This window comes from Ictidomys tridecemlineatus, chromosome 12 (assembly GCF_052094955.1).
Source record: "Ictidomys tridecemlineatus isolate mIctTri1 chromosome 12, mIctTri1.hap1, whole genome shotgun sequence".
Lineage (NCBI taxonomy): Eukaryota > Metazoa > Chordata > Mammalia > Rodentia > Sciuridae > Ictidomys > Ictidomys tridecemlineatus.
This window is the reverse complement of record NC_135488.1, coordinates 63,317,363-63,331,825: the sequence shown is the minus strand read 5'-3', so window position 1 is coordinate 63,331,825 and position 14,463 is coordinate 63,317,363. Positions and strand designations below refer to the sequence as shown.

General features: G+C 38.8%; 1 protein-coding gene across 3 annotated transcripts in view; it reads left to right on the top strand.

Annotated features, from left to right (window-relative positions):
• The first annotated feature begins 9,154 nt into the window (after positions 1-9,154).
• Znf638 (zinc finger protein 638) overlaps positions 9,155-14,463 on the top strand; it is a 69,472-nt gene continuing 64,163 nt past the window's right edge. Inside the window, exon 1 of one of the 3 annotated variants that reach the window (XM_013357197.4) lies at positions 9,155-9,262. The gene's annotated coding sequence lies outside the window, so the exon portion shown is untranslated. Of the gene's footprint in view, positions 9,273-9,842; positions 9,968-14,463 lie in introns of those variants that run through there. The other 2 variants (XM_013357196.4, XM_040271329.2) reach the window with 2 other exon arrangements.

Below are 14,463 nucleotides of genomic sequence, written 5' to 3'. Positions count from 1 at the left end.
TGTGCAAGTTTCCCATGAAGTTATCACAGGAATTCAGAACACTGTTGTATGAACCCCTCTCTAGGTAGCACAGAAAAGCAGGGCCCTGTTTTATCTGAGTAGAGCCTCCCTCTTGTAAATGTGGACTAGGCATAATAAGGGCCCCAGACCTTTCTGCTAATCTAGACTGAAGAGAGATGCTGATGGCTTGTTCCTCTGGAGAGAGATTGAGTTTCTTGGGGGGTAGAGAAGAAGAGGCCCATCTTCTCTATACCAACTAGAGTGAGATTTCATCACACTGAGCTTTGAGATGACAAATGAGTAGGTTATTCAAATGCCAGAGACTCCCACTGTTCTTACCAAAATTTGGTAGATTTCTTTCTTTAGTAAGTCTATTTTGTCATTCACTATTTGTTGTTAGAACAATTTATAGAACTTCAAGTGGCTATTTTTTAATAGTAATTTTCACCAGTTGTGGTTAATTCACTCACTGTGAAGCATGTCCATGAAACTCTTCCTGCATCCATTCTGAAAAATCAATCCTTCCTTCCTTCCTTCCTTCCTTCCTTCCTTCCTTCCTTCCTTCCTTCCTTCCTTCCTTCCTTCCTTCCTTCCTTCCGATTGAACCCAGGCCTCATTCATGCTAGACAAGTGTCTACTACTGAGCTATACCCTTAGTGCCCTTTAAATTTTTTATTTTGATATAGGGTCTCACTCAATTTCCTAGACTGGGCTTGAACTTGTGATCCTCCTGCGTCAGCCTCCAGAGTAACTGAGATTACAGATGAGTGATGCCATACCCACCTTCTTTCTTTTCTTTCCTTTCGTTTCCTTTTCTTTCCCTCTCCTTTCCCCTCCCCTCTATTTCCTTTATATCAGGAATTGAACCCAGGGGCACTTAACAACTGAGCCACACCCTCAGCCCTTTTTATTTTTCATTTTGAAACAGGGTCTCTCTAAGTTTCTCAGGGCTTTGCTACATCGCTGAAGCTGGCTTTGAACTGGTGATCTTCCTGCCTCAGCCTTCTGAGCTGCTGGGATTACAGGTAGGCACCATCATGCCCATCAGGTTAGATCTTTCTTAAATTGCTTTTGTAGGTAATGTGTACATTGTACACAGTGTTATCAGGGTAAAGGGCTCATAAGATGATCATCCTTCAGGTAAAGGATTATTCTCATTTTATGCTTGAGAAAACTAATTATTAATATTGCTTAAATTAGAGCTTAGATTAAAATTCTGTTGTTTCTAAAGCCCAATTCTTTGCCCACTGATTGATTATGATTTTGAATCATGTTTTAATGAATTGATTCCCTAATTTTCAGATAAGAATATTAGGTATATACTGCTGTATAGACATTTTATCCCAAAACTTAATTTAAAAAAATAATATTTTTTATCTTAATTATTTCTGGGGGTCAGGAATTGAAGAATAACTTAGTTAGGCAGTTCTTATGATGTTGCTTTCAGGATGTCAGTTTACGATGTACTGTGTGTGTGTGTGTGTGTGTGTGTGTGTGTGTGTGTGTGTGTGTGTATGTGTACATAAATGTATATATTTCTTTTTTTTTTTTTGTACTAGGGATTGGACTCAAGGACACTCGACCACTGAGCCACATTCCCAGCCCTATTTTATTTAGAGATAGGGTCTCACTGAATTGCTTAGTGCCTAACTTTTTGCTGATGCTGGCTCGAACTTGCAGTCCTCCTGCCTCAGCCTCCTGAATCACTGTGATTGCCGGTGTGTGCCACAGAAGTTCAGCCCCTGTGGGCCTCTTAACAGCCTCCTTGGATGTCCTCACAACATGGAAGCTGGCTTTCCCTAGGATAAGTAATCCAAGAGAAAGTGGGTAGTCGACTGCTCTCCTTTTTTATGACATGACCTTGAAAGTCACATAGTATCACTTCTGCCACATTTTCTTCATTAAAAACAATGAACTAAGTCTGTCACATTCAAGGGGAAGGGAATTAGGTTTCATCTCTTGAAGAGAAGTATATCATATAAATTAACAAACATATTTAAAAATCATTTAACAAGAAGAGACAAACTGATTTCTTCTCACCATTGCATTAGCTTTGATAAAACTCCAGAAAAGAAACTGCTAATTTTCTTGAGTTAGTTTTTGAACTTCTCTATATATTATGCCTTGGTGTACTTTATAATCTCCAAAATTCAAGGATCAGTAAGAATCAAGTTTTCTTTCTTTTTTGATACTGAGGATTGAATCCAGGGCTACTCTACCACTGAGCCACATCCCTTTTTATTCTTTGAGATAGGGGTTTCACTAAGTTGCTTAGGATCTTGCTAAGTTGCTGAGGCTATTCTCAAACTTGGAATCCTCCTGTCTCAGCCTTTAGACGTCCTTCTTTTGAAGGACAGGAAAGGATTCTGGGATTTCTCAAACTTTTCATCATGGCCTTCTGTCTATGTCAGGACTTAGATTTAGAAACTAAAGACAGAAGAAGGGCAAGAAGTTGCCCCAAATGGTATTTATTAGAATATTTGCACTTGAACTGAAATAGTGATGAGATGCTTTATGTCATTGAGACAAAGCTCCATTTAGTTAACAGATCACAAGAGAACGTTCATGATGACTCTTCTTTTTTTCCTAATACTTTTGGGCTTTGAGCTGTGACAGAGCTGAGCAGGCAGAAACTGAGGGCTGGATAGAGCTACTCAATTCTTGTTGTCTGGCCAATCAGAAAACAGGGTGGATGAAAGAAGAGGGTAGGGATTTGTGGATAAGAGTTATGGTAAAGAGACAGTGATGCTGGGATTGGTGGGGGTTGGGGATTTAGCTCAGTGGTAGTAGAAGGCTTGCCTAGCACACACAAGGCCCTGAGTTCTGTCCTCAGCCGTGAAAAAGGAAAAAGAAAAAAAATATAAAGACAATGATGAGTAGAATATCTTTCCCCACCTATAAAGAATACTGACACTTCTAGCTGGGAATGAGAATTTATGGAAGCCTTTCAAGGTGACTAGAAAGCGTAGAAACCTACAGTATCATGGGTCTAGCAGACTATGATAAAGAGTATTTTTCTTAGAAACGCCATAGGTCTTGATGAGTAGCTTTTGGTGCACAGGAGATTTCCAGATACATTTATGGACAAGCCAATCTAATTTCCCCTTCTTTTACCTTTTACATGTAATAAAACTGAAATCTGATGAGTTTTGTATCAAAGTAGGAGCCAGAGAGGTGACTCTTGCAATTCCTAATCCAGTGTCTTGTGCAGAGTTACATATTGCTGTGTCTGTCGGACTTTGCATAATCTGGTCCCTCACCTTTTTCTCCATTCTCATCTTGTCCTCTCTCCGTCACTCTTCCTCACCTGAGCTGGCCTTCTTGTTAGTACCAGGGCCTTTGCGCTTGATGTTTCCTTTGGTTCCAAAGTTCCTCCAGGTATCTGCATGGCTTCCCTTGTCTTCCTTTGTATTTCTGCTCAGATGTTGTCTCATCAGAAAAGACGCCCCTGACTCCCCTATCTAAAGTATCTCCTGGTTCCCACCTCATCATTTTCCCCTTTACCTGTTGTATTTTTTAAACTTTTATGTTATCACATTATGTACTTATTTATTTTTTCTACTGAAGTATAAATCTGTGAGGTCAGGACTTGAGTTTTGAGCACTGAAATATCTTCTAGTACCTAGCAAAGTGACATAGAAGAAGTATTCAATGTATTGCAGGTCAAATTATGTTACTTCTTTGCTCAAAACCTTTCTCTCATTCGCAATAAAAACCAAAGCCCCTTTAAAATGGCCTTTGTCGTGGACCTAATTGTGTGTCCTCTACCCGAGTTCATATATTGAGGCCTTAATTCCCAGTGTACCTCAGAAAGTGGCCACATTGGGAGATTGGCCTTTTAAAGAGTGGTTAAGGTTAAATGAGGTCATAATGGTGGGGCTCTCATCCAATGTGACTGGTCTCCTTATGAGAAGAGGAAGAAACAAAAGGGAGCATGTGCACAGAGAAAAAGCCTTGTAAGAGCACAGTGAGAAGGTGCTTAACTGCAAGCCAAGGAGAGAGATCTCAGGAGAAACTAAACCTCCTGATACCGTGATCTTGGATCTGCAGCCTCTAAGGAATGAGAAAATCATGTCATTAATGATGAGGATAGCTGGGTGTGGTGGCACATGCTGTCATCCTGGTGGCTCTGGAGGCTAAGGCAGGAGAATTGAAAATTCAAAGCCAGCCTCAGCAAAATTGAGGCATGAAGCAACTCAGTGAGACCCTGTCTCTAAATGAAATACCAAAAAGGGTTGGGGATGTGGTTCAGTTTTCAGGTGTCCCTGAGTTCAGTCCTGGTACTCTACTGCTCCAAAAAATGATGGGGATAATTCTGAGAAATGCATCTTGAAGGATTTAGCTATTTATGAACATCGTGGAACATACACAAACCTAGATGGTATAGGTCAATCACTCGATGCAGCCAAGAACCATGGTAAACCTGAGGTTGCTGCTGGCATCCATAGCATACTGTTGTGCAATAAACTTTATGAGCAGGAGTATACTATAAAATAATGATAACTAGTATGGGAAAGTAAATACATAATCCAGTGGCACAGTTACTATCATCACATATTGTGCTCTATAGATAGTTGTTTGGACTATATTTTTATACAACTGGCAGCATCATCACAACATGTGAATAGTGTGTTGTGCTACAATATCACAACAGCTTTATGTCACTAGACAGCAGGAAGTTTTCAGTTTTCTGTGGTGAACAGCATAATTTCTGCCAGAGCAGACCCTCAAGTAATATTTTTTTATATGTTCTTTTGGAAGATAGCCAGGCATAGCCACAACAAGAGGAGACATAGGAGAGTCTCAGGAAAACAGAATTTACCATACTCATAGGTGCTGGAGGCCGGAGGCATGGCAGGCCATGAAGGTCTGTAGGAGGAAACACCAAGGTCAGTCAGGAAGAAGAAGGGGCAGGATGGAGGGCAAAGCATAGTGTTACGGCTGTTGACTGGTGACGAGACCTTGCTTCCCCAATGTTGAAGAATAACATCAGAGAGCACGCCGAGGCAAGGTCAGAGTAGAAATTAGAAGTTTATTAAAGGACAGCAGAAAAGACTTCTCCCGAAGGAAGAAGGGGACCCAAGAGGTGGAATCCATAGAAGTGCGGTTGTCTCCCCTTTTTATAGTTTTGGTGATGGAATGTAGGAGAAGGGTTGAGACACAGGTAATCTGGGCAGGAAGGACTTCATTAACACTTCTTTGGGATGGGCTATCTTCAAATCTGCTGGGGCTGTTCCCTGGGTTCCATTAACATTTCTTTGGGGTGGACTTTGGCCTAGGGCCTTTCCATTCCATAAATTGTCCTGCGGTTCCCCCCCCCCCCCCCAATCATTCTCAGCATGGCCTCCATTTTAGATTTCACTGATATTAGACCCAATTTACCTAACTACACTGACTACCTAATTTTAAATCTGGCTTCAATAGGACAGGCTTTCATTAGTGTCTCTGAAGGAAAAGCAAGATGGGGCAAGGTGAACCACTAAGAATTGGCTAGTTTGAGTAATTGAGGCAAGTGCTAAAAGATAAGCATGGTTCTTAGTTCCTGACAACTGACATTCGGATTATCCTGGCAGAAGAATAGAGCCTCCTTCAGTCTAGGGACCAAGGGAGAAAGTAGGGCTCTGGGTTTGTTAGTTTGCATAACAAAGGTATGTTCTTGTTGAGCCCTTGGTGGTCTTCAAAGAGTAGACTACCCTGGTTTTTAAAGTGTCAAACAACATAACCTAGAAAATTAAAAATGTATACAATACATATTTGTTGGATCAGTTAATGAGTGACCAAATGGCACTGATCCATGGATAAACACATAGATCATTAAGCCAGAAGGTCCATAAACACCCTCCCATCAATTTAGAGGCACACTGCCTGAACTATATCCCCAGCCCTTTTAGTTTTTGAGACAGGGTCTCTCTAAGTTGCTCAGGCTGGCCTTGAACTTGCTACCCTCTTGCCTCAGCCTTCTTGCCTCAGCCTCCTCAGGCAAGGGTCATATATCCATTTTTATATACAGGGATGAAATAGTTCTTCATTTTTTGGAAAGGTATGACATATTTTGAATACAGGAAAAGGATAATTTACTTCATATCTGGAATCTTCATGATTGACTTTATTCATTTCAAAGAAAATAAAGCTAGATTTCCACCTCATATCATAAAATTAATGTTAGATGAATTAAACATCTAAATATGAAAAATTATGAAGTTGCAAACAAACTCAGAAAACTTTGGGAGAATTTTATATAATTTCTGGGTATGTATCTTCTTGGGAGTAGGAGGAGGCTTTCTAGTCTAAAAAAGAAAACTTAGAATTCATAAAGGAAAAAGTTCATAGATTTGATTGCATGAAGATTGAAAGTTTATAATACCAAAAGAAACAAAACATTGATGGAGAAAAACCAATTATAATGTGGTTGAAAAGAATTAATATTCCTTATGTAGTAAGAACTACCTTGTAATAAGAGATTATCTACTTATTAGAAATATAAGAATATGAAAAGGAGTTTTTAAAATAAAGAAATGTACATGACTAATAAGTATGAAATTGTATTCCATAGTTACATGCAATTTTTCACCCATCAGAGTCATTTATGTGTGTGTGTGGTACTAGGGGTTGAACCCAGGGGTGCTTATCACTGAAGTACATCACTAGCCTTTTTATTTTTGATTTTGAGACAGGGTCTTGCTAAGTAATTTAGGATTTCACTAAATTGCTGAGGCTGACCATGCCTTGTGATCATCCTGCCTCAGGCTCCTAAATCACTGGAATTACAGGCATGTGCCACTGTGCCTGGCTTTCATTTGTTCTTTCGATAAATATTTACTGGTTTTTCTACTCTGTGTTAAGTATCATTCTTGGAATGAAGAAAACGGACAAATATCCCTGACTTCATGGAGCTCATATTCTGATGGAGGAAGATACATAAGAAAAAGATAAACCAGGTGTGGTGGGGCACAGAATATCAGGTACTTGGGAGACTGGGGCAGGATGGTCCCAAGTTCAAGGGCAGCCTGGGCAAGTGGGTGATACCCTGTCTCAAAGTAAAAATTTAAAAGGATTGGGGTGCCCCAGGGCTCAGTCCCCAGTAGCATAAGAAAAAAATTTTTTTTGATGTGTTGGAAGGTGGCAAATGTAGAAATAAATAAAACCACAGGTAAAGTCTACCTGAAGGGAATGAAAGAAAATTTAAGAGATTACTTTGATCAATAGTAGAAAACTTAATTGGAAAACCTAGATTCAATGAATGCTTTTCAGAAACTGTAATTGTTAACCAAATTGTGGAGGAGAGAAATTCTTATCAAATTAAATGTTGTAAAATATCTAGATAAAATTGTTGAAGAATAGCTCTCATAAATAAAGCACCAGACAAGATATTTCCAAGATGAATTTTATCAAACATTAAAAGAACAGACAAGCCAATGATATTTAAAGTATTACAGGTTTTAGAGAAAGAAACGAGTTTGTGGGTAAATGATTATTCTCCTGCATATTTAGTGTAAGTGGAAATTTGTATAGGCTTTTTGGGAAATATTCTAGCAACTATTAAAATTATATATTTTAATATATGTACACATATATTATATAAATATTTGTATAATATTTATATAATAGTCCCACTCTTGGGATTCTAGCCTTTAGAAATTAAAGCATCATTTGGTAAGTCAATTTGTATATGGTAATACTTTTAGTAGCAAAAAAGACTGGGAGCAACTTCAGGGTACCACAACAGGTTGAATAATTGATGGTGCAACTATGTACTACACATATTATACAACTATTATACAAGAGAGAATCTACATGGCTTACCTGGAGAAATGTCAGTAATCAGTGCTAAGAGCCATAGCCAAGTAGTAATGATGCATGGCATTTTTGGTTGAAAGGTGATGCCAGCAAGCCATTGAGATATGATTATGTTAAGATCTGCATTCAAATGGATATTAGACCCCTGCTGTCCACCTGGGACTGCTAGGGGACTCCTGGAGAGTTCCTATTGGTTGGGGAAGTACAGTAGGAGGGAATTGGGAGGAGGGATTTCCTGTTGTGGTGTTGGGGGAGAACACCAGTGTGGGTTGGCATATTTCCTGGGAGCATACAGGGCATTGGAGGGAATTTTAAATATAAACTTTGTTCCTGTTTGAGTGGCTCCTGATTTTGTGCCCAGCCAGACTGCGGCAAATCAGAAAAGCAAATATCAAGATAATGTGTACATTTTGGGGGAAAAAAAGAATAAAGAACATTTTTTTTTGTTTCATGTTAATCACACATTGTGTGAATATAAAGAAACATGGAATTAAACTCATCAGATAAGTTTATACTATTGGTTAACCAGGGTTTAGGGAGAACTTGTTGGTTATTTATTTGTTTTTGGCTTGTTGCCAATTTTTTTTTTTTTAAAGATTCGTCTTTTAGCCTTTCCTCTGCTTATTTCAATATGAGTATGGGTGCCAGCTGAAACTGATGTGTGAGCCTCAAAGTAGGTGCTGTGATTTGCGTGGTATCTGGAAGGTAGGGGTTTACCATATTTTGTTTAATGATTGAGTTTTTATACTGATATAATAGAGTCATCTTGAAAAGATAAAGCACTGAAAAAAATTCATTTCTCTCAGTGCAAGGTTTTTAATGGCATTATAAATGCTTACCGCAGAGGCATTAGTGTGAAATGGTGTATAATAGGATTTCCAGAGTTAAGATTTTAGCTCAGTATCTAATTTCCTGGCATTTTGAGTGGCCACGATATACATCATGTGATTGCCATAGGAATTAAGAAAAAAAAAGAGTGCAAGGTGAAACGATAAAGATAGGAGGAATAAACTTTATTTGTACAAAGCATCTTGATATTAAGTGCCAGGCATTACTTGTTTTAATGTTATTACTGAAGGGGAAATGATCTTGGGAAACTTCATGGAGGAAGTGAGACACTATAGGTCTTCAAAGAGGGAGTATAGTTTATGGGCTCACAACAGGCAAAGGCATTGACTAACACTATGCTCCAGTCGGCAGAGGGCGTCGCAGCAGCCACAGCACGCCACAGCACCGCAGCACCGCAGCGCCCCCTTCCGGAAGCAGGCTGCCCCTGGTCCTCTCTGGTTCTTCTGGCGAGCGCGGGTGCTGGAGGTACGCAGGCGCCAGGAGTCGCTTAGGACTCTTTGGTGCTGGAGGGGCGCGCATGCGTGCAGCTCGCTGGAGGCGGTAGCTTCTTCGGCTTCGCGACTGAACGCTGAGTGCTAGACTGTGTGGGGCGCAAATGGGATCCGGCTGTTAGTCGGTAGGCATAGGTAGGACCGCTGCCTTGTGGGGAGCAGGGGGCTGGAAGGCGGAGGCTCGAAGCGTGGGGGTCCTGCGCCTTTCCTGTGGTGTCCGGGCCGACTATTGTATGTGTGTCGCAGCGGCTGCGCACAAAATGGCGGCGGGCAGACGGCGGGGGCGGGAGGAGCTGGGGGACCCCCGGGATGGCAAGAGAAGGGGTGCTGGGCGGCCCCGCTCGCGCGTTTGCTCGCCTCGCTGCCCAGGAGCGCTCGATCGGGCGCCGGAGCCTGCGTCGGAAAGAGCCGCTGACGCCGCTGCACGGGCCGAGGAACGAGAAGAGCCCTTTGGCAAGGCCGAGCGGCCCCTTCCCCTTGGGCGCAGGGCCTGCCGAGGCCCGCGCCAGGCCTGACAGCGGTGGAAGCGGTGGTGAGGGAGCCCGAGGAGGGAGGAGCCATGCCCCTCCGCCCAAGGAGGCGGCGGAGTTTGAGCCGAGTCCTCAGGCCAGCGACGTGGTGCAAGAAGCGTGCGGAGAAGAGCGTGTTTGCGTTTGGGGCTGGGGGATTTGGGGTGGAGGGGAATGATGCGATCCAGCGCCTTTTGCCGGCCACTGTTCCCTGTGCTTCCTTGTGCGGAGAAAACGTCACCTCTGTGTGGGATACGGAGGGCTCGTAAATGGCGGTGATACTTATTTCCACATTTCTCGGAGGAATCGTGAATACAGAACGTCAGTAATTAGTTTTTGTGTGATTCCTAGCTTTGGAGGGGGCGATCTGTTGGGGAAAATGTATCTACCCCATGCTCGAATCCTTGAGGACGTTGGAAACATCTTTTGTTGTTTGAGTTAATTGTGAAGGTGGGAGACTTAACAACCTTACAAAATTTTCAATTAAGCTAGACAATGAGGGCCACCGCCAGCTAATTTTTCTTAACCTTAAAATTTGCCTTTAGGCGAAATTTGGAAGGAGGGGAGGAAATACGACGAATATGAAGGAGTTCGGAAGAAAAATTGTCACCGGCTTATATTGATTGAGATTCTTTTCCTAACCAGCTTTGGAATTAATGACCCCCACTCCCAATCCTCTTTCGTCATTTGTTGCAAAAGGTTAACTCATTTTTCAGGGATGTTGTGTTTGCTGGTTCAGATTAGCAATTTAAAATAACCTGGAAAAAGAAATTTACAAAATGCAGATGGATTTAAGGACGTTTACACAGAAAAATAAACTTGCATGTTACATTACTAAAAGATTGCTTTAAATGTTAATGATTGGCATTTTAGATTTAATGGCTTATGATGTATTTTTTAAATGAAATTTATTTGACAGCATTTCACATACACTTTGTGTCCCTATGTTGTTATATGTATTTAAAAATAATTGTGTGGAATCCACCATATTAATATGCTAAAATGTACTGGACCATTCCTTCCTTGGACCAAGTAGGGGTAAAGATAAAACAGTTGAAAGAAACCACAAAATCTAATTTGTTTTTATTAACTTGTTTTCAGAAAATGTTTGTCGCATATATTTGTCACCTTATATATTGGTTATATTTGTCTCATAATTTTTTTCTTAGTATTTTGTTATGGAGGGTTGTATGATAGACACTAGTGTGTAAAATATTTTCATAATCAGTTGTCACTTTATGGCTGTCTTATAGGTTTTTTTCTTTCTTTCTTTTTGGTGGTGCTCTTAAGGTGATTTCAGAAAGTTTTGTTTTAATGTAATGGAAAAAAATGACAGCTTCATGGGAAGAATAGACTTTGAAGATCTGGATTCAGAGCCCTATTTAACTTTTAATTGTGTGAGACTTGGGACAAGTTATTTTTGTCTTTATGAAATTTTGTTTCTTTATTTGTAAAGTGGTGATGCTAACTGCTTTCTGCTTGAGTTTTTTTTGGTCACTATTGAGACAAAATATGGAAAGCTCCTATCCCTTGATACATATTAGTCTCTTAATAAATGTTAGTGGTTAATTTTAATCCAGATTTTGAAGTTCTTAGGCAACATTTTTTGATAGAAAATTACAGTTTGGGAATATTGCTTTTAAATTAAGAAGAGGCTTAAAAGAATTTAGATTCAAATAATAGAATTTTAGAGTTCAGAGATAATCTTTCATTTAAATATTTTGGGCTTCTATAAACTTTATGCTTCTCTTGCACTTTTCAAAACATGGTAATAATGTATTACATGATTGTGTTAGTCTTTGTATCTGTTTGCATGATTGGTACATATTGGATATGCAGAAGTTGGGTGAATGAACTCAGTAGTTGCTAGAGCCTGGAGGATATTCCTTTTCCATTGTGCCTTAATGTATATATTGATCAAGGTTTGAATAAATCTGGCCATTCTTACATGTGTTACATACTGAGAAACAGTGCTTCTTGTAAAGGTATTCATTAATAAAGTTTAGGCTGTTTTGCAAGGTAACAGGAGTTAATGAATATTGAAATGTGGTTCAGAGATTCTCCACCTTGAAAGTATTTGTTTTTGGCTAAAGCTAATAAGCTCCCCACTTGTATCCAACTTATTTACTCTTTTCATTGCTTCAACTTTGTGTAGTCTGAATTTGGTGGTTGGAAGTGGAAGGAAAATAAGTATATGGAAAACAAGAATAAAAGAAAGAATGGTGAGGAAAAAATGTAGAAATAAAACCCACAGGTATAATAATAATCAGTGAGGATCAAGAATAAAAGCATTTTGGAATGAAAATAAGAAAGTTCAGGGAGCAGGAGAGTTAGCTTTAAGGTGCCTATATTATCTTAGTAGTTATCTTGGGGTTACGTATATTTTGGATTGTTTTTCAACTCTTTAAAGACCAACATGTACTTATTTTTCCAGTCTGTATTAAATTTTTGTACTTTTCACCTGTCTTATTTCTAATGTCTATCTTTCATAACCTAAGTATTTAAGTCTACAAGCTCCCTACCTAAAGCATAGGTAAAAACTTTCAACTAATTTTTCTGTTGTCTTGCTGAGTGAAAGTTGCCAACCTTCTGAATTGTATTTTAACAGTTAATTTTTTTTAACTTTTTAAAACATTTTTTAAACATTTTATTATGGAAATTTTAAATATATGCAAAAAAGAGAATTACATAATGATTCATCCAAGTACCTGTCATCCAGCTTCAATAATTATAAGCTAACAGTCTGGGGCTACGGTATAGCCCAGTGGTAGAACACTTGGATATCATGCCCTACTTTGATCCCCAGTACTACAAAAAATAAAAAATGAATAAATAAAAGTAAACAAGCTAATATTCAATCTCGTCTAATCTCAACCCTTGCCCCTCACCCTTAGTTTTTTTTTTTTTTTTTTTTTTTGGTACTGGGGATTGAACCCAGGAATTCTTAACCACTGAGCCCAGCAGCCCTTTTAAAAAATTTTATTTAGGGACTGTCTCACTGAGTTGCTTAGGGCCTCACAAAGTTGCTGAGGCTGGCTTTGAACTCATGATCCTCCTGCCTTAGCCTACCAAACTGCTAGGATTATAGGTGTGTGCCACTGCACCCAGATCTTCACCCTGTTTTTAAGCAAATCCTATGTCTGTGATCAGTTCTTTTATAGTTCAAAATATTTTCTAAAATGTTTAAGGAAATTGCTTATCACATCTAAAATAGCCATTACCAATTTTTAATGATGACATAATTGTTAATAATTTTAAAATATAATATCAGATATTAAGGCAGTTTTTAGATTTCCTACGTGTAATGTGTCACACACATGCATATATAATGTTTTGTTGGAGTCAGGATCTGTGTGAGATTCATAATCGGAGCAGTTGCTTTTAATTGGTTGCAATTGATTGATACATCTTTTAGGCCTAATTATAAACTCCCCACCTACCTGTTCTTTCTCCTTGAAGAAAAACCTTGCTTTTTATGCATTAAATGATACATTTATATAATGGCTTTGCTTTATCTGAATTAGTGAATTTTGATATGACTTTAAAATGTAGTCAGTAATGCTAAATCTGAATTTAGGAATGACTGTGAGAAAGGTGGAAATAAGCAATTAATTCCTATTTCTATTTCTAATATATTGTAATTTTCAGAATTTACCCAGTCTTAATAAAAGGAACAGATATCTACCTGCTTCTTACGTAAAGCATTTTATTTACTTTTCTAGCATTTTTTGAGCTCCAGTTATAATTTTAATCTGCATGACAACATTCTGAGTGTTCTGTTTTTATTTGGATTTTTAAATGATGAAACTTAGGTTAATCTGTGTGCTCAAGGTCCCATTGTTATTAAGTAGCAGGACCAGAATTATAACACTGAATATAAGGTCTAAATTTTTAAACATTGGGCTATAGTATCTCTCTAAATCTGAATTAATAGTGTTAATTTTTGCTTATGGGAGTAAACCAATTTTGTATGAAGTCATTCACTGGCACCTCTCCTTGCAGGGGTGGATATCTTTGGATCAGTGCAAATTTCCCCAAAGATTGGATTATTATAGATTGCGTAATGGACTGACTAACAGTAGTTGGGGATGGAACATGATGTAGAAAAAGAAGGGCCAGATTAAAAAATGAGTTTTGGGGCTGCTGATCTTTTGTCTCTTGTCATATTTGCTTATAATTTTTTTGACCTAGTGTACAATTAAGTTATAAAGTCCAGTGTTGTACATAAAATGTTGGATAATTAAACCATTTTTTAATGAATTTAAGCTTTGGGTTACAGGGAATGAATTCCTTTTCTCCCTTCTGTGCATGGTGCATGTGTATATATACACACACACACACACACACACACACACACACACACACACAAAACTTACTTTTTATCTGAACAATTTGATAGTAAGTTGCCTATGTTGTGCTTTTTTATCCCTACATACTTTAGTGTATATTTCCTAAGAACAAGATGTTTTGTAATATTATAGTTAACAACTTTAGTAAATTTAAAATTGTTAAAATTCTTAAATCTGAATTTGTATTCTGGTTTTCCTCATATGATCCAATAAAGTCGATTATAGCATTTTTTTCCCTTCTAGTACAGGATCATCTAGGCTGGGATACTGCATCTATTTGTTATATCTCTTTAGTCTTCTTTAATCTAGAACATTTCTGTAGCTACCTTTATTTTTTTGTGAAGTTGACCTTTTGGGGTATGCAGTCGTCTTTGCTCTTCTGTTTTGGGGGGTGTACTGGGGAGTGAACTCAGGGGCACTAGGCTACTGAGTCACATCCCCAGCCCTGATTTGTATTTTATTTAGAGA